Here is a 20,265-nt window from a genome sequence, read left to right as displayed (position 1 = left end):
TATTTAAGAAAACGAATGTATAGGGCTTCCCTGGTGGCGCAGTGGTTGGGGGTCCGCCTGCCGATGCAGGGGACATGGGTTCGTGCCCCGGTCCGGGAGGATCCCGCGTGCCGCGGAGCGGCTGGGCCCATGAGCCATGGCCGCTGGGCCTGCGCGTCCGGAGCCTGTGCTCCGCAACGGGAGAGGCCGCGGCGGTGAGAGGCCCGCGTACCGTACCGCAACCAAAAAAAAAAAAAAAAAAGAATATATATATGTATAACTGAATCACTTTGCTGTATAGCAGTAATTAACACAACATTGCAAATCAACTATTCTTCAAAAAAAAGTTTGCCGTCTTTATCCTAGGGCACTTGTTGGGAGACAGGAATCACCGAACAAGTTAAAATCTCCAGCAGGGAGGAAGAGGGATACTTAGTCTCAAAGCCGAGGCACACGCACGTTTGCGTATCAGAGTCCGTGCGTGCGTGCCTGTGTGCGTAGTGCGTGCGTGTGTACGTAAGGAAGGTGCGGTCGACGTTGAGCCTCTGCTACACAGGCTTCTCCTTCGGTAAGTAGAGTCCGTAATGATAAAGCCCTTTGTTAGTTTTCACTCTTGACTTGCTTTCTTTTCTAAAAACTAACCCTCCTACTTATGTTGAGACAAACTAGGTAATTGTAGAAAGAATTTTAGAGAATTAAAGAAGGGTAGTTCAGTTTACCTGAGGTTTTGCACAGCTTTTTGAGGTAGTGGTGTCCGTTCTCGTTTGAGTACATGTCAGAATGTAGACAAGAACAAGGATAAGGAAGATGAGTTTCTCTCGATATTTTGTAAGGGGTCTTTTTTTTTCCCTTGTGAATTTGCTTTTGTTTTTATTGGACTACAGGGGATGGGTTGGGAAATATCTCTGCAAGTTACGCCCCACCAGGGAAATGTCCATTCTCATTTTGCTGGGATAGCTTTCGGAGCGTTTTCTTTTTCTGGGAGCCGCTGCTCTTGCAGGCAGCAGCCTCTTCAGGTCCACTGCTGAGTGGCTCCTCCTTGGAAGAGAATTTCCTCTTTTTCTTGGGGCACTCTTGTTTCCTGACTCTTCCGGGTCACTATCTGGTTCCTCTTTGGGGAAAGATTTCTTCCTCTTGGTAAGACTTCCACTTCCAGCTGTCTCTTCAGGATCACTACTAACCAGCTCCTCCTTGGAAAAAGATTTCTTTTTCTTGGGTTTGGAGGAGACAGATGGGTCTTCCATTCCATTCTCCTAAGGAGCCTCCTGGGGCTTTTGCTTTTTCTTGTTTTGGGGTCTTGCACTTGTCTCCCCGCTGTCCTCCCGAGTACTCCTGATGTCTTCTGAAGATGGCAGGGCAATTGCAGCCAGCTGTTTCTTTTCCTTCTTCAAGGGTTTCTTCTCCTGTTTCTCTAGCTTCCTAGTAATCTCAGCAGCCACTTCCTCTGCCTAAACCATTGCCTCCTTCATGACACCCATATTCTTTTGTGGAATCTCTCCAGTCTCATAGAAAGACAGCCACTCCTCAACTTGTCTTGAAGCTTCTCCCCAGATACACTGGTGGGTACCTCAGAGAAGCAATCAGTCTGTGAGGCAATACTGCATTTGTTTGCCAGGTATTGGGAGATGTGACCTTTGTTCTCTGCAGCTGCTGGGCCAATGAAGGTAGCATGGAAAATGGGTCCATATTTTGGGGTGTTATCCCTTGTCTCCAGGGCTCCGGAAACTTCGTTGCTTTGCTGGGCCTAGGGAATCACTCAGACACCAGGTCTGGCCATCACTAGGGTTACTTTTAAAATATAACTCCATAAAATATTTTATTTGAAACTTTGTGAATCTCTAGAAGATGACAAATACTCATATTTAAATGTAAGTACAGATGCTCATTGCAAATTAATCTAGAAACACTCTTAGCTCTTGTGTCTCAGGTCCTTTCATTTCGTAGGGACTCCTAAGCTGTGACTGAATATAGACTAAGGTACTGGCAGTGAGGTGGGGAGGAGGTTTAAAAATCATTAATACTATCTTCTGTTACCTTTATTCTGTAAACAACATGAGATTTTAAGGTGGCTTATTTTAAAGGTATTTGCTGAAATAACAGCAGGACATTATGCCTACCCCCTCTGAGTACTTTTCTGATGCTTGGAGTTTGTGGATATAGGACAGGATATATGGCATTATCCTTAGAAAAAATGTAGATAACACAGGTGAAAGTGGCTCTAGCTCTTATTTGAGCCCTTATTTTTTCTCTTAATGTAGTTAACTTCCAAACTAGTCAGATTCAATGTGAAGATTCACCTGCATTCACTCTCCATGGAAAATGACACTGACTGCTTCCCAACTTCCATATGTGGGATTTCAGTAGGTGAACACTTTCATCTCAAGTGCTGTCATATGTATTTGCCCCTGTGAACATCTTTTGGGTTCTGCCATCAAATCAGCAAGTTGCCTTCAATGCCAATGGTGGTATTTTATCCTGTTGCTTCCCCACAGTAAATTCCAAAGCTTCCCTGGCTTGGCTGTGACCACCTGTTCTCCCACACCTGTTTCAATTTATAAACCGTATGCTGTAGTCACAGCTGAGAACTGCTGTAGACATGATGTGATTTCTCATAAATATTTCATAAATTCAAAGTTTCCTGCACTTCAAAATAATTGGAAGGCACTGATTTTACTGAAAATCTCACAGAGACTGACATACACTCTTTATTATCATCGTTATTTAAGAAAAGAAAGATGAAGTTTTCAGCCTTATAAAATAACCTGTATCAAGACTAGAATAGCACTACCTTGGTATTTATGCTTTTAAATAAACACAACTACAGCCTATGGTAAAATAATTCAAGTGCAGTAATTGGTCTGAAATGTACATATGCTCAGGAAATCCAGGGAAACAGATGTTTGCACATTGCATTTCCTACATGGAATAAGAGACACACTTCACAAAACAATCAAATATGCACCAAAAATCCATTTATACTAATTGGCACAATGTTGTCATTGGTATTTTGAGAATGTAAACAGTGAATTTTTGCAAATCATGCTTTGTAAGTAACAAAAACCTAAAATTAAGCTTGCTTAAATAATAAAGAAAATTGTCTGGCTTATTAACTGAACAGATAAGAGATCTGTTGAATTTCAGGCTTGGATTGATTCAAGAATAAAAGAACTGTGGCCGGGACTCTGCTTTCCTATCTCCTCTTCTCAGCTTTGTTTTTACAGGACAGTCCTACCTTTATTTTTAGACAATGTATGCTATTGTTTCCTCAGCCTTCATTCTTTCCTGTTTAAGTCAAGTGCAAAAGAGTTTCATATGGTAGCACTCTAAAACAAACAAAAAACAGTAAAAACCAAGACAATGATGAAGAAAAAAACTCCTTTCTCTCCAGAAGTCTCAATCAACATTTTCTCTCATCTCATCTATTATAATCTAAATGACCATTTGTGAAAGAAATATTTTGAACTGAGGAATGAAGCCAATCAGGATCTAGCACTAGGAATTCATCCCTCTGAGACCACATTTTTTTTTTTTTTTTTTTTTTTTTTTTGCGGTACGTGGGCCTCTCACCATTGTGGCCTCTCCTGTTGCGGAGCACAGGGTCCGGACGCGCAGGCTCAGCGGCCATGGCTCACGGGCCCAGACGCTCCTCGGCATGTGGGATCTTCCGGACTGGGGCATGAACCCGTGTCCCCTGCATCGGCAGGCGGACTCTCAACCACTGCGCCACCAGGGAAGCCCCACATTCTTGATAATAGGGAAGAGGTGAATTTCCCAATTGAGAATCAAGGTACGTTTTAGGGAGAGGGAGGATGCCTGTGAAAGAAGTCAATTTGTATTTGCATCTGTCTGTATGTATACCTTTAGATGTATACATACACACACAAATTTGGGATGATGCTGTATTTTTCTGTCTTGTTATTTAGACTTGGAATTTTATCACAGATGTTTTTTCCATCTCAATACATAGTCTACAAAAATGTTAGGCTTTCAAAGGAAGAGCAGGGGTTGTTGCTAAGTTGATCACTCTTGCCTCAAAGGGTAAATAATATAGAACATTTTGATCCCATTTGCCTAGAAATTTTTGAAGAGACATGATGGTAAACAGTTCAGCCAAACAGTCTGGTTGTGTAGACGTATTTCTTAATGAGAAAAGACTTGACCACCATAAATGTAATAGCAATATAGCGCTTACATTTTTCCTTCATTGTGGTACATCTTTAGAGGATAAATTTCTCTTTTATGGCAGAAATACAGTTCATATTATTCCTTTCTGATTTAATTCTTTACTTGCTTTATTTCTTTATTTGACCACAATTCTTTTATTCTTGAACTATCCTGTCCTGAAATTAGACAGATCTACCTCTTGTCTGTTCAGTCAGGTACGTTATGATTTAAGCCAGTTTTATTTGAGGTTTCTGTTACTTGCAAAGCATGATTTGTAAATGATTTCAGTTCATTTAAATTCTTATAAATGAAAAACTGTCCTCTGAGTAATGTTTATCACCATGGCAATGATGGGCCAAACAGAGGCCCGTTATCCAAGTTTTGTGTCTTTTAGCAGGTAGACATAATCATGGAATATTGGTTTTGGAAAGTTTCCTCAGACGTCATCTGGGGATGGGGACCCACATCTAGCTCCTTGCCAGCCATATCTGGTCTTGCTAATTCCTTCACATGTCTCATTCACATATTACCTATGGCTGCTTTCATACTGCAAAGGCAGACGTGACTAGTTCTCACCGCAAATTCAAAAATATTTACTAACTGGCTCTTTTCAGAAAATGTTTGCCGACACCTGCTCAAGGTTATGGGTGGCAAACAGATTTTCTATTACTTGATATCTTGGGTAAACTGACAGTCATTTCCTTTAGGGATATTTGGAGGATTGGGGAGGTGCGTGAGCAAGGACTGCTGACGTCTGCTTTGGGTTTCTGAGGGGCCAGTGTTTCTCCGTATGTTAGTACTTAGCAAACATCCTCAGTATAAAACTAAAGGAGAAAATGGTTGTATTCAAGGAGTGCTGTTCTAAGAGATGGGGAATTAGTTTCTACCTACTACTAACTGTGTCTTTGGATAAACTCTGTGTCTTAGTCAGTATCTGCCCTCTCCAAAAGTACATAACAATGCCTAGCCTAATTATGTCTTAGAGAGGCTGGCACATGTGAAAACACATGTGGGAATGCTTTTTATATTATTGGAGTAAGAGAAAGAAATACTAATAATTACTTTATCATAATGCTTTGTTGGAAATGGCCATAAATAATGTCTGCATACCAGGGCACTTTTGACTATATGTTATTTATAGGATTTATAATCTTTGTTGTAGAATTATTGTATCTGTCTATCTATATATAATCTTTGTTGTAGGATTATTATACAATATACACACGTGTGTGTGTGTGTGTATGTGTATGTACATATATGCACATTCAGTATCATTATACTGTATATATTCTCATTTGATGTATTTAAACCCAAGTAATCTGGTACTGAAGTCTCAGTTCTCGTTTGTGCAATACCACCTTTTGAAGTGTGGTACCATAGCCTGGGTACCTTAGGATGAGACACATGAGCATAAGAGAAATAGGCACGGGAATATCAAACGCTGGGTTTGAGACAGACCCAGGCCCAAGTGCTTTAACTGGCACAGTGATGGAGCTTGCTCCCATATTGCCATGAAGAGTTTCAACGTACATTGAAGTGATGAGTTGGGAATGGTGGCGGTGAGCCTAGTGAGCTACTCTTCACCTGATAATGTATGAAATGGTGAGGGACGGAATTTGGACGGCCCATTGTCAGCAGGATTGTGAGAAGAGGTGGCAAAAATTTTAGAAAATATATAATATCACAGTTGCAGTTTCAAGTATTTCTTATCTTCTTTTCTATTTGGGACATTACCATTCCACAGTTGGTCACCATGTTGTACCAAAAATATTTCGTTTATCCCAACTTCCCCTTGTAGTCCATACTATTATATTACCTCAAGAGTCTGCTCATTTGTCTTAAGCACTGCTTACCTTGACTTTAATAATGCTTTTTCCCACAACTTTAAAAAGTATATATACATGTTATGGAAAACTGAGAAGCACAAGAAGCCAAGAACACAAAATCATCCATGATTACAAGCAGTCTATATTTTGATGTATTTGTCTAGTCGCTAATGGTATCTCTATATTTTCATGTGGTCCTTTGGTGTGTATACACGATACACAGTGAAGCATACATTTCTTATATGATAGTGCAGTATATATCACGATTTTTTTTTCACATCATGAATATTTAACAATTCAAAGTCCCAAAGTCATGAGTAGTTTGATTATCAAGAATACACTACATGGGGCTTCCCTGGTGGTGCAGTGGCTAAGAATCTGCCTGCCAAAGCAGGGGACATGGGTTCAAGCCCTGGTCTGGGAAGATCCCACATGCCGCAGAGCCACTAAGCCCGTGCGCCACAACTACTGAGCCTGCGCTCTGGAGCCCGCGATCCACAGCTACTGAAGCCCGTGCGTCTAGAGCCCATGATCTGCAACAAGAGAACCCACTGCAACAAGAAACCCGCGCACTGCAACGAAGAGTAGCCCCTGCTCGCTGCAACTAGAGAAAGCCCGTGCGCAGCAACAAACACCCAACACAGCCAAAAATAAATAAAATAAAATAAAAAATAAATTAATTAAAAATAAAAAGAAGAATACACTACACTATAACAATCAGAAAAGAAATATAATCCAGCCTTTTTGGGAGAAAATTTGCTTAAAAGACAAAATGATAACAGACCTCTGGATAGATTTTGACTAAGTTACAATTAAAATACTGTATTCTCTTAATGTGCAATTTAAAATGAGTCCCAGAGCAATAAAGTACAATAAGCATAATGCTTCTAGATGTTTCCAAAATTCATACTAGTCAAATACTAGTGAGAGATATGTTGCCATTTAATTATTTAAAAATCTATTCATATGGTATGGCCAAAAGAAATTCACACATATACCAGTTGTTATAATCAAAATGTAAACATGAACACAGCTGCATACATCCTTTCCTTTACAGTTCCTTCTGCCACAATCACAATGAAAAAATCTTGATTCATATTGCTTCAGAGATGATTTAACAATTCCATGTTTAAGGTTTGTCTTTTTTATTATATATAACAAAAAGATATTCATAAGTTGGTTAGTTCACTAGTTCTACTTTTTGTTATACACTGCTTCTTCAAGGCATTTAAAAAAGCTTAGGTATTGTAAAATAAAGGCAGAAATTTGTCCACAATAACTCAGGCATTTCCTAAAAAATGAACATATAGAACTGAAGTTATAATCTGAAACTGTCTTCTAGATACAGAGATACTATCTAAGTGTCCTCCTTTTTATCCTTTCTCTCCTCTTTGCCCCTCAGGTCTAAGGATGGTAAATGATCTCTGTTATTACTATCCCTGTGGTACTGTGTTATTTCTTGATCACTATTCTAAAACCTGCCTTAAAACTTTTAAAATTGTTCTTTTATTAAACTTCCCTCGTATTACTCAGTTGGAGGGTCCAATTTACCATTTACTAATGCAAACTTGACTGATATCAGCTAAAGATTTCAGGTGATAGCAGATGTCCTGAAGAAAAATAACACTTTCACTCAAATAGATTGTCAACCTCCTGAGAGCAGACACCATCTTATCTTGCTAATTACTGTGTCTCCGTTACTTAGCATAATATATGTAATATAGAAACACACAACAATATGTTTTTAAAATAAAAGAACAAGTATTTGAATGGAAGAATGAGGGTTGAAAAGGCACATAAGAGGATCACTCAAATCTTTTAACTCTTTGCCAGGATTTTTAATAATGATAAGACATAGCATCCACGTTATATAGCATCCACATTATATTCTGAAATTATTCTGATATGAATTGAAAATTTTTAATCTTTATGATTTGATACAATTGTAGTTGCACTGAGTTAAATTATGTCCCATCTCCCCCACCAAATTCATGTTCACTCAGAACCTCAGAATTTGGGTCTAATTTAGAAATAGAATTTTTGCAGATGTAATTAAATTGAGGTCATACAGGATTAAGGTGTTTAATCTGATGATTGGTGTACTTATAAGAGGAACATTGGTCAAAGCGACATGCGTAGGGGAAGACAATGTGAAGAAACACAGAGAATACCATATGAAGATGGAGGGAGAGATTGGAGAGATATGTCTATAGGGCACGGAACATCAAGGGTTGGCTGGCAACCACCAGAAGCCAGGAGAAAGGCATGAGACAGATGAACCCCTAAGAAGGAACCAACCCTGCTGACACCATTATTTCAAACTTCTGGCTTCCTGAGTGATGAGAGAATAAATTTCTGTTATCTCAAGCCACTAATTTTTATTAGTCCTAAGAAACTATTTATTTATTCCACAAATATTTATAAACACCTAACGTGTCAAGCATTAACCTTTGTTGTGGTGATACAATGGTGTACAGGACAAAAAAAGTGCCTCTCTTCATGGAGTGCATATTGTGTTGGACTGCCAGTAAACAAGTATATAAATAGGGGATACCATGTCAGGGAGTGATAACAACTACAAAGGAGTAAAGCAGAGTATGATAAAGAGTTACAGAAGTGTACTATTTTATGTGAAGTAATCCCACACCTTGCTAAGGTAGTGATATTTGATGAGAGACTTAATTGAAATTAAGAATCAAAATGTGTGAAGATCTGGAATAAAAGAACAAGAAAACACAAGTACAAAAGCCGTGAGGTGTGACCAAGGTTGGTGTATTTGAAAACAGCAAGTAGACTCGTGTGTCCATACTATAATGAATAGGGCAAAGGAAATGATTTAGGTGAAGTAACATAGTAATGCCCTCTTAATACTTAGTAAGGAATTTTTATTTTATTCTAAGTATAATTGAAAGCCATTGTAGTTTGTGTACATAGGGGAGAGTATAAATTTTTTAATCCATATTTAAAAAATAACACTCTTGCTTCTGTGTGAATAATAAGCATAATAGGCAAGAGTGGAAGTAGGGAGATCACTTAGTAAGCTATTGCATTAACTTAGGCAGGATATCATGATAGCTAGGCCTAGAATGTTGGCAGTAAAGGTCATGAAAGAATTCGGTTGAGACAAATATTGATGGAAGAGAAAATAGAATTTGCTGCAAGGTGTGAAGATATAACGTGAAGTATGAAAGAAAGACCAGGATCAAAGATGAATCTTAATTTATGGCCAAAGTAATTAGTAAATGATGGTGCAATTTACTGAAATATGAAACAAGAAAAACCAAGAGTTTAGTGGCCAAGTTGAGTTTGGAATGCCTATAGCATATTAATGGGAAAGACGAGTAGATGGATATTGGAGTCTGAAACTTGGGAGTGGTTTTTCTATTAACACAAGCAAGAGAAATGGGACAGTAATTGCAGGACAAAGTGGTATTTCAGTAAGTTAATCATGTTTCTATTCTTAGTCTAGGAGATATCACAGCATATTTGTCTGGTGATGGAAACAGTCTAGAACATAGGACTAAATTTATGATTTAGGAGGGATGGGGAAATTGCAGGGGCATTGTCACTGAGGCAAGTGGAAAGGATTCAGTGTGTACATGGAAGGGTTGGACTTAGCTAGAAGCATCAGTTAGACTCAATTGAGCAGAAGGAAAGGGCAGAATACAAGGATATAAATCTAGGCTGTCTGCTACTCTTGAAGTTACTAACTTACCTAGTTTTCTTGTAATTCTATTTTTCTTAGAGACAAGGAAGCTTAGAATGAGCAGTGGGGAAGAGGGTTTAGAGTCTTGAGAAGAAAAAAGTTATTAAAAAACCATGTCAGAGAATAGAGAGTAAATTGTGAAATTAACACAAGATGATTTCATAGCTGGGCAATGCTGAGGGCCCACTTAAGATCTCTTGTTGTAAATTTAAAGTGAGACCAGCCAGCAGGGTTCTCTGGTTTTCTCTAGCTGTAAACAACTGCTTAGGCACAGGAGAGAAGGAGTTAGAGTTGGGTTTAGCTGGGTTCAGATTTTGTGAAGTCAATATAATACAGAGGCAAAGAATTATGTATGTGTGCAAAGTGTGATGGGCTTTGGAATTTAAACTAGTAAAGAGGGGAATGAGGACATACAGGTAATGAAGGACACTTAAAATATGGTATTAAAAATGGTATGGTTAATTATTGGAGGTCCCAGTGGATAAAAAGTGTGTTAGACTCATAGATGCTAAAGTGAATAAGCTAGATTAACATAATGCCTGTAAAATGTGCAAAATAAATATCAAACAAGTGAACTAAACTGAACTCAAGAACAGGTAGATTTTGATTAACTGATAAATTAAGGAAAATTCAGATACTATTAAAATTTCTCCTTCAAAATTTGTAAAATAGAAGTTGGTTTAAAATGAATATCGTTTTCCTGAGGTTTGATTCATTACATTTTGTTTTTCCTTCTTAGTTTAAAATTGTAGAGTATTGGAGCAAAACTGTTCAACAGCATGAAATATTGTTTATATAATACTCATAAGAAATATCCAAATCTTCCCATAAAAGTGGGCTGTGCTTTTTCTAGAATTAGGAGTCTATATAGTTTTTGATAAATCCCTTAATTTATTTTTTGTTTACTTGTTACAAGGCAGCAGGTGGATTTATTTTTTATGCGACAATGCTGTTTATGTTACGAATCAAAGTAGGTAAGAAATAACTCTTCTGTGCCCAGAAATAAGCCTTGATCTTATTTTGGTTCAGATCTTTTGGAAATTTTTTCTTTTATATTTTCATAATTATTCTCTAGGTGTCTTAAGAAGAAATTTAAGTCTGAAGCCCTAGGACTTAGTATATATTATAATAAGTATTTCTCAATGGGGAGAGAATTTTATTTCTATTGTTTGATACATATGTTATCAAAAAATGCTAAGAGAAATCACATTGTTATGTTTTACCTGTGTACCATAAATTTTTGTCAGAGTTAAAGATGAATTCATTATCAAGGACAGTAAATTAGTAGGTTATTTGTTTTATCCCTTCTCTTAAACTAATGGTTTATTTCATTAATGGTTGTTTTCTTGGCAGTTGGAATAGCAATATGAGTTTTTAAAATTCTCTTCTTCACAGTAATATTTTACTTTATTCTACTGTTAATTTTTTTAATTTGAAAATTAAAATGTTAATAATTTATTTTTTTCAACAATGTAGCTAATTTTTAAAAGGTTGTTGTTGAAAGTTCCACTCCTGCTTAGGATGTAGAAAACTGCAAAAACAAAAGAGAAAACAACCCCCCCCCCCAAAGAAAAGGAAAAAAAACATTGCTCCCACAACAATGAGGAAAAGATGGAAAATCTACAAAATCTAATGTTTTCTTGAGTCCATCAGAGAACTCAAATTGCAAGGAAATCAAAGGACAAAGAGGGAGTAGCCCCTCCATGAGAGATGGGAGCACATTATCACCTTTGGCAGATCACAGAGAAAGATGCATCCACCATACAAGGGGGTAACAAGAAATCAACTGAAATTTTTAATGAATTCTTAAAGGCCAGGTGTGGGTTAGTGTTAATTTTGAATAGCAGAGGGGAAACTCATAATCACTTTCAAGCTTTTCTCCACAGACCTCCCCTGGGAAACTGTTACCTATCAGGATTCTTGGACTTCTTAATCAATAGAAATTGATAAGATGCCAGACAAGAAATTCAGGGAAGGCATTATTGGGACTCCTGCTGCAGCATGAGGGAGCGAAAACAAGTAACAGGTTCCCTTGCTCGCTCCCTGAGGAGGAGTGAACTGGTGCCTTAAATGGGTTGAGGGTTGGGGTGGGTCCAGTGGTCATGACAGAGGAGTGGGTTAAGTGGTCTGCCCATGCCCTTGGGGCTGCTGTGTGCAGGCATCATGAGCAGTACCCTGCTTTTTTCTCCCGACACCTCAGAAGTGGCAGTTGAGTGTTTGGTCTTTTTATACCTTGTTGTTCATAATTTGCCCCAACTACACATGTCTGCAGTTAAATTTAGTCCCTTATAGTTTCTTTGTATTCTGTTACTTCAGGAGATGAGACGTTTGTCCAGGTGTAAGCACTGCAGCAAAGGGTACCAGGTCCCGCTGGGTACCAGCCTGTCTCAAAATCACATTAAAGATTAGGGACAGAGCAGAGAGAGTGCTTCTTTCTGGGTGGGCATGAAAGAAGTGATTGGTGCCTGAGAGAGGAGGGGAACGGAAAAAGAGGCCTACTTACTCCGTATTCCTTACTTTCTTGTATAAAATAAAAGCGTAAGCCACTGGGGAAGGAATAGAAATCCATTTTCCTCTGTCTACCTGCTTCTGGAGGAGAGATAGAAAACCCTATCCCAAGACACCAAAATCCATTGCCATTGGGGAAAAGATGAAGCCAAAAAACAAAACAAAACAAAAAATCTAACGCTGAGGGAGAGTCAGGAAACTTTTGCTAATTTCTACAATGATACTATGTAGAAGTCTGTAGACACGGAGACTCTCAATAGGTACATAAAAAGGATTGGATAAGGTCCAACATCTATATGCAGTAAAAACTGTTAGCAGACTAGGAATAGAAGAAAATGTCTTTGACTTGATAGGAGAAAACTGTAGTCAATATACTTAGTAGTGAGAGAATGACTGACTGTTTCCCCCACTTAGATGGGAAACAACGTAGGAATCTTTGCTTTTGTAACTCCAGGTATGAAGTGGAGATCTTTAATGATGAAATGGTGCAAGATAAAGAAGTAAGAGGCATACAAATTATAAAAGAAGTGAAATGATTTTTATTTGCTGATGGCATGATTTCTACATAGGAAACCCCAAAGAATTTGTAAATAAAGCTACGGAACCTGTAAGTGATTTTTTATCACGGTCTCAGTATATGAGGTCAACAGAAATCCATTGTGTTTCTATATACTACTAGAAATGAAGAAGTGGACATTGAAATTAAAATATCAATGTTGATTACAATAGCATCAAAACCATGATATACTTAGGGATACATCAAACACAATACATGCAATAATCGCATGCTAAAAACTAGAAAATACTGTGATAGAAAACAAAGGACACACAAAAAATTGAATATCTACAACATGCTCATGTTTCAAAAGACTCAATATTGTTATGATACTGGGCCTTCTAAAATGGATCTACCTATTAAATGCAATGCCAATCAAAATTCCAGGAGGCTTTTTTCTTATAGAATTTGACAAGCTGATTCTGCAGTTTTTATATTAATGCAAAACACCTAAAACAATCAAGCAATTTTGAAAAATAGGAACACAGTTGGAAGACCTACCACTTGATTTTCAAAGCTTAATGTAAAGCTACAGTAATTAAGACAATGTGTTATTGGAAAAAGGACAGATGTGTAGATCAGTGTAACATAGGAAGTCCAGACATAGACTCACAAATATATGGTTAGTTAATTGATTTTGACCAAGTTGTCAAAATAATTCAGTAGAAAAAAGATAGTCTTTAACAAGTGAACAACTGGACATCAGTTGTTTGAGTATGAACTTCAACCCATGAAAAATAAGCTCAAAATGAACCATAGATTTACCTGTAAAATGTAAAACTATAAAAACTATAAAACTTTTCAGAGAAAGTGTAGAAGAAAAAATTCTGTGACTAAACAAAGGTTTACACATAAAATCATAAGCTATAAAAACATTAGCTATAAAAGAAAAAATGATAAATAGAACTTCATGAAAATTAAAAGCTTCTGTTTATTGGACAATAATGTAAAGTTTATGAATAAACAAGCCACTCATACAGGTAAATTTTTTGCAAAACAAACACATCTGATCAAGTACTTTTATCAAGAATACATAAAGAACTCTCACAGATCAATAATAAGAAAACCAAAATATCAATACAACTTTTTATTAAAGATCTGAATACCCATTTCACTAAAATATAGCTGTGGGTAGCAATGCAGTTACTTGAAAAGATGCTCAATGACAGTATCCATCAGGAAACCACAGTATGATATTTGTATCTGTTATGAGCTGAACTGTGCTCTCTTAAATTCGTGTTGAAGCTCTAACCCCTAATACTAAAAATGTGACTGTATTTGGAGGTAGGGCCTTTAAAGAGATGGTTAAGTTAAAATGAGGCCGTTAGGGTTGCCCCTAATCTAATGTAACTGGTGTCCTTATAAGAAGAGGACATTTAGACATACAAAGAGACATTTGTGATGTGAACGCACAGAGGAAAGACCTTGTGAGGTCACAAGAAGGCAGCTACCTGCAAGCCAAGGTGAGAGGCCTCACAAGAAACACCTGGTACTTCTTCCATCTTGTACTTCCAGCCTCCAAAACCATGAGAAAATACATTTCTGTTGTTTAATTCAGCCAACTGGTATTTTGTTATGGCAGCCTTAGCAAACTAATACAAATATGCATCTATTAGAATGGTTAACATTTTTTCAAAATAACAAAGCCAAGCTTTTATGAGGAGGTAGAGTAACTGGGACCCAAATACATTGCTAGCAGGAAAGCAAAATAGTACACCCAACTTGGAAACCAGTTTGTCAGCTTCTTATAACATTAAGGGTACACCTTTTGAATCAGGAATCCCATTTTTAGATATTTATTTAATGGAAATTAAAAGGTATGATTACACAAAGACTTGTACCTGAATTTTTGTTGCAGTTTTATTTGTAATGGTCCAAAATCAGAAATAATTTAGATGTCTGTTGACTGGTGAACAGATAAAATCATAGTGCATCCACACAATGGAGTATGTGAGCACTCAAAAGACGTTAACTTCTGATACATATAGAAGAACAAATCTTAAAGGTGTATTTCAAGTAAAAGAAGCCTGACAAAGACTACATACTGCATGATTTTGCTTGTATGACATTCTTACAGTGCAACACTAGAGGTAGAAATAGAATAGATGTTTTCAGTTGCTTGGGTTGGGCTGAGAACATTGATTACAAAGGGGTACAAGGGCAATTTTGCCCACGTGGTGGTGATTAAGACTGTACATCTAAAGAAAGAGTAATTTTTGCTATATATGTTATATCTCAATAAACCTGATATTTACAGAAAAAGAAACAAAATCTAGAGAATAAAATGAGCTAAAGGCCAACCATGAACACTGACACATTGAATAAAACAATAGTTTAACAGGAACTAACGTAATGATGGCATTAAAAGAATGGTTGTGTACTTACTAAAATTCAAGTAATATGTATTACATAAATAATTTGACCTAAGACTTCCATTAATAACCTCATAGACTGTAGAAAAATGTAAATTAATTAGAGCCCTTGGCTTTTAACCATTTATTGAGGGAAGCATTCATGACTACAAATAGTTATACCAACAGATGCCATGTTTGAATTATTCTCTAAGTGCTATAAATCACCAAGGATAGAGCAATTAGTTCTTTTTTTAAAAAATCTTTATTGAAGTATAATTGCTTTACAATGGTGTGTTAGTTTCTGCTTTATAACACAATGAATCAGCTATACATATACATATATCCCCATATGTCCTCCCTCCCACCCTACGTATCCCACCCCTCTAGGTGGTCACGAAGCACCGAGCTGATCTCCCTGTGCTATGTGGCTGCTTCCCACTAGGTATCTATTTTACATTTGGTAGTATATCTAAGTCCATGCCACTCTCTCACTTTGTCCCAGCTTACCCTTCCCCCTCTGTGTGTCCTCAAGTCCATTCTGTACATCTGCGTCTTTATTCCTGTCCTGCCCCCAGGTTCTTCATAACCATTTTCTTTTTTTTTTTTTTTAGATTCCATATATATGTGTTAGCATATGGTATTCATTTTTCTCTTTCTGACTTACTTCACTCTGTATGACAGATTCTAGGTCCATCCACCTCACTACAAATAACTCAATTTCATTTCTTTTTATGGCTGAGTAATATTCCATTGTATATATGTGCCACATCTTCTTTATCCATTCATCTGTTGATGGACACTTAGGTTGCTTCCATGTCCTGGTTACTGTAAATAGAGCTGCTATGAACATTGTGGTACATGACTCTTTATGAATTATGGTTTTCTCAGGGTATATGCCCAGTAGTGGGATTGCTGGGTCATATGGTAATTCTATTTTTAGTTTTTTAAGGAAGCTCCTTACTGTTCTCCATAGTGGCTGTATCAATTACATTCTCACCAACAGTGCAAGAGGGTTCCCTTTTCTCCACCCCCTCTCCAGCATTTATTGTTTGTAGATTTTTTCATGATAGCCATTCTGACTGGTGTGAGCCATTAGTTCTGACTGAAGATACTGAGGTCAGTGAGAAGGTGACATTTGAATTAAACTCTGCAGTTTTCTGTTGTTTACCAATCTTTTGATAGTTGTAAATATGTATTTGCATGATGTAAAATCCTAAAATACCTCCATATGATCTTGTACACATATAAGGTGTTTAGAGATGTTGAGTATATTTGCAGCTTGCAGTGTACTTGTGGGTACCATTAAACCCTTTCTTTTCCAAAGGTCATATTGTTTCTGTAGTAACAAATGCATTTCAAAGTAAACATGAACACTGGGATCACTCAGCTAGTGCTCTAAAGACTCTGGATTGACACCTTAGCAGTAATAGATTCTGCTAAGAAAAATGTTAATCTGTATTTCTTTTCTAAGTCTCTATCTGTCTGTCTATTCTTTTATGTAAGAACATATTCAAGAGAAGTTACCTAATGTATGTTGTTACACAGATCAATGAGCAATAAAACATACTTGTTTCCTAATGTATTAGGCAGGCACAGTGGTTCTTCATCTACGTCATCTGCACTACATTGTTTCATTTATTAATTAATTTAATTCAGTTAGTGAGAGCCTACCAAGTACTATCTACCCATCTATCTATCTATCTATCTATCTATCTATCTATCTATCTATCTAACTATAGTTAACCATTGCCTTTGAGGTTGGTATTATGAATTGTTTTTTATAGATGAAGAAACAGACTCAGGTAGCTTACATCATTACTGTGCTTCCATAAATAGAGAAGTTCTTTTGATCAAAAATGCAGTATATATTTCTCTCATATTGGCAGTTGTTCCACTGGAGTATGGTTTCTGACACCTGTAGATTTGTCTTTTGCTTTTAGGTAGATGCCAATCTATTTTGGCTAGGGTCTCAAGGTTCAATATGAGTTCCTGCTATAAATGCAGCTATCATGAAATTGGGAGAAGCATTTAGCCATTCAGTTGCAACCAGCTTTTAAACATGAGAAAAGATTTAGGGAAAAATTTTGTCTTTGACTTGCTAGTTATTAAGAGTGGTATTCTCCCGGGATCAATGCTAGGGCTCTGAAGACTTATTTAACTACCTTTTAATATAAAAGCTCTGGAAGAAAGAGCACTTAATGAGATGATCAAGTTCACAGATGAAAGTATGGCCTCCTGGATTAAGTGCCAACTAAGCTTCAGCAATTGCTTATGAGGCTCTGAATGCTCAGAGCCGGGGTAGATGAACGTGAGAGCCAGCAAGCATAAAGTTTTACTTTTAGTCAAAAATGATTCAGACCAAACACATGAAATTAAGACCTCTAAATAGTGGATATGAGCCAGGAAAAGATCTTTTTATTCACTATTGGCCCAAGATATTTTCTCTGAATAAAAGAATAACCCTCTCTTGAGTATCCTTAGGGAAAAAAGAAAGAAAATGAAAGGAAAATGAATTTACTCCTTTGCTCTTGACTTCTGCATGCAGTCTTGGGTTTTGCGGTGCAAGAAAGGGAGGCCTTGTTGAAGGCAACTGAAACAATCAAGGAGTTAGATGATTTTTTTTACTAGGCTGTAGGGGCGTCCTTTTGATCTGAGGCAAGAATAAAAAAGTGGGAAAGTATCATCATGCTAGTAGAATTTAGATCCTTAATTTTGAATGGAGCCCAGATTTTTAAACTTATGAATTTTATATTTAAGAAAAATTTGAGAGAAAAACAGATGATTGAGTCCAAGCATCTTCTATCAGCAAAAGAGCCCATGCAGTAGAACAAGGACATCCATCCAACCTAGACCTTTCACCCTGTTCTCACTTGATTTTTTCAAAACTCTGAAGGGATGCAGGGATTCTTACTCCTTTTTGAGAGTTTAGGATGTTAATTTCCAAAGAGGTTAGTTGAATTTCTTCTCACCACATAGGTAGTCTGGGATATAGCAGAGATTTAGACTCCTTTCTTTGTTTCCAAATCCAGCATTTGTTCTTCTGCACCATGGCCATTGCTTTGAAAACTCCCCATTTTCTCTGTAATTAATTGATTATTCATTCAGCAATCACACCTAGACTTGAGAGGAAAACTATGGGTTGTTTAGATAATAGAAATGGACAGAGTCTCACATAGGTTTTATCCATATTTTCATCACTGTATTGATGAGAAGAGCTTTCTTATTCAAAGATTAGTATACTTTAAATATTATTAGTATTATTAAACTATGCATATACCTAATTAAATAATACTAATAGTAATATTTATTAGTCTTCTACAGAATGGTTCAAATAGATGATTTTCTTTAATCTTCCCAGTAATCCTATGGAGAAGATATTAACCAAAAATCTGAGAGAATTCTTGATCGTCATTGCTTCCTCTCTGATATCTCTCAGATCTTTATTCTTTTTGCACCCTTTCCTGACTGGGAAGGGAAAGATAGTGATTTAACATTAGGTTGTTGGGGACGTAGGACTAATAAAACACGTTTGTATTTCCTGTTATGGATTCAGTGTTAAGAATCAATGGAAAGAAAAAAAGAGGATTAAAATAATTGGAGGAATGAAGTCTTAGAGGATCTATATGAAGGATGGAAGTTCTAATGTCAATGGATATGTGTAGATGCAGGTAAATTTAGATAAGATTGAGTGTGTGTGCGTGTTTGTGTGTGCACGAGCTTGCACAGGCACACTTGTGACTTGGAGTGGAGGAAGGACTGAAAGTTTCTGCCTGATGAAAAGACTATGTAACGGGCTTCCCTGGTGGCGCAGTGGTTGAGAGTCCGCCTGCTGATGCAGGGGACGCGGGTTCGTGCCCCGGTCCGGGAAGATCCCACATGCCGCGGAGCGCTGGGCCCGTGAGCCATGGCCGCTGAGCCTGCGCGTCCGGAGCCTGTGCTCTGCAACGGGAGAGGCCACAACAGTGAGAGGCCCGCGTACCACAAAAAAAAAAAAAAAAAAAAAATTACTATGTACAATATACATATAGAAGACAATTAGACATTTCATTTCAGCAATCCCTTGGTAAGTATGGTCTTTACAAACAGTAGTTCAAATTGAAAAAAAAAAAAGTTGCCTCAAACGTTTGAATAGTTTCACTATTTGTTTTCAGTGTTCTATTGTTGATCCACAATTTTATTAGTTAATTAGTATGCACATATGTGTGTATATGTAAGGGAAAAACCAAAAATTTTATTTTGAATATATTTATATCCTTAATCAACAAATTGTTTTTGTTTAGCCAGTGATGGTGAAACCTCTGGAATTATTTGTAGTCATAACTTTTCCTGAATATGTAATATATATCCAAATCATTTTGTCAATTATATTTTTCTTTTTATTCTTTTAAAATATATATAATTCTCTTTTTCAAATTTGTATGTACTTTAAAAAGTCAAATACTTTTAGAAAGTCACTAATGAAAATTAGTATCATGTTTCACTTATTCTCAAGCCTAATTCCTATTCCTCAGAGGCAATCCTACTTCCGGTTTTCATTTCTATTATTTACTTCCGTATCTCTACTATTTCTTCATATTTATTATATTTATCTCAAAATGTTTATATATGATTTATTACTCTCTTAATGAAGAAGATTTATCACTTATAATACATCTCATACCTGTGTGTTTGAGTGAGCTCACAAACACATCTCATATGCAAATCCAACCATGCTCCTAATTTTATTTCATTATAATTTTTGTTAGATCAATATTCAGAATCTACATCACTATGGATATCTAAATATTATTCATTGCTGAGGTGTGTAATTTTGTATCTCTTCAGTTAATCATTTTTATTTGTTTAATATAAAATAATTTTTTTATTTTGACATCATAACCAAACTTTATAAATAGAATTTTACTCTCAGTTTGTTCAACTACATTAAGGGATCTATCATTGTTATCTTACGTACCCTGGTCCTCTGTTATCTTGTTTAACATGGACTTGTTTTACCTTAGGTTTAATTTGTAATTTTCATGTCCTTACATTTACTATGATTGTGGGGATTTTCTTGGCCTATTCTCTGTGATAGATCATTTACTTCCTGGAGCCAGGTTCTTCCACTTTGTTGATAAAATTACTTGTTTAGGTGGAGCACAGTTTTGGGCAAGTTTCTGAGGAAAGAAGTTA

At 36.8% G+C, this 20,265-nt stretch overlaps 1 pseudogene; it reads right to left on the bottom strand.

Moving 5' to 3' along the window:
- Positions 1-891: 891 nt before the first annotated feature.
- On the bottom strand, positions 892-1,448 carry LOC132519108 (nucleolar protein 56-like; annotated as a pseudogene).
- Positions 1,449-20,265: the final 18,817 nt, after the last annotated feature.

This window comes from Lagenorhynchus albirostris, chromosome 4 (assembly GCF_949774975.1).
Source record: "Lagenorhynchus albirostris chromosome 4, mLagAlb1.1, whole genome shotgun sequence".
Lineage (NCBI taxonomy): Eukaryota > Metazoa > Chordata > Mammalia > Artiodactyla > Delphinidae > Lagenorhynchus > Lagenorhynchus albirostris.
This window is presented reverse-complemented; position numbering and strand designations above follow the sequence as displayed.